This window comes from Onychostoma macrolepis, unplaced genomic scaffold (genome assembly GCF_012432095.1).
Source record: "Onychostoma macrolepis isolate SWU-2019 unplaced genomic scaffold, ASM1243209v1 Scaffold52, whole genome shotgun sequence".
Lineage (NCBI taxonomy): Eukaryota > Metazoa > Chordata > Actinopteri > Cypriniformes > Cyprinidae > Onychostoma > Onychostoma macrolepis.
Genome location: NW_026704872.1, coordinates 9,728 through 10,000, shown reverse-complemented (window position 1 = coordinate 10,000; position 273 = coordinate 9,728).

Here is a 273-nt window from a genome sequence, read left to right as displayed (position 1 = left end):
AACAACCGCAGCGCGCTTGAATCCTACACGCGGGTCTCGCTCCGCGAGGAAGAGGGTGAGGGCACACCCCGCTATGCCTCGCTGGTGCGGCCGCTCATAGGGCGACGTGCGGCAGCCTCTCGCTCCACTGTCAGGGAAGAATGCTTATCTTTGACTTTGGGGGAGTGACCGCTGGATTGCAGCCGTAAGGGGAAAAGTGCGTTCGCGGGGACCGGGGAGTGCGGCTGGCGCCCGTGGCGCCGAGGCGGACACCTAACGAAACCCTCGCCGCAG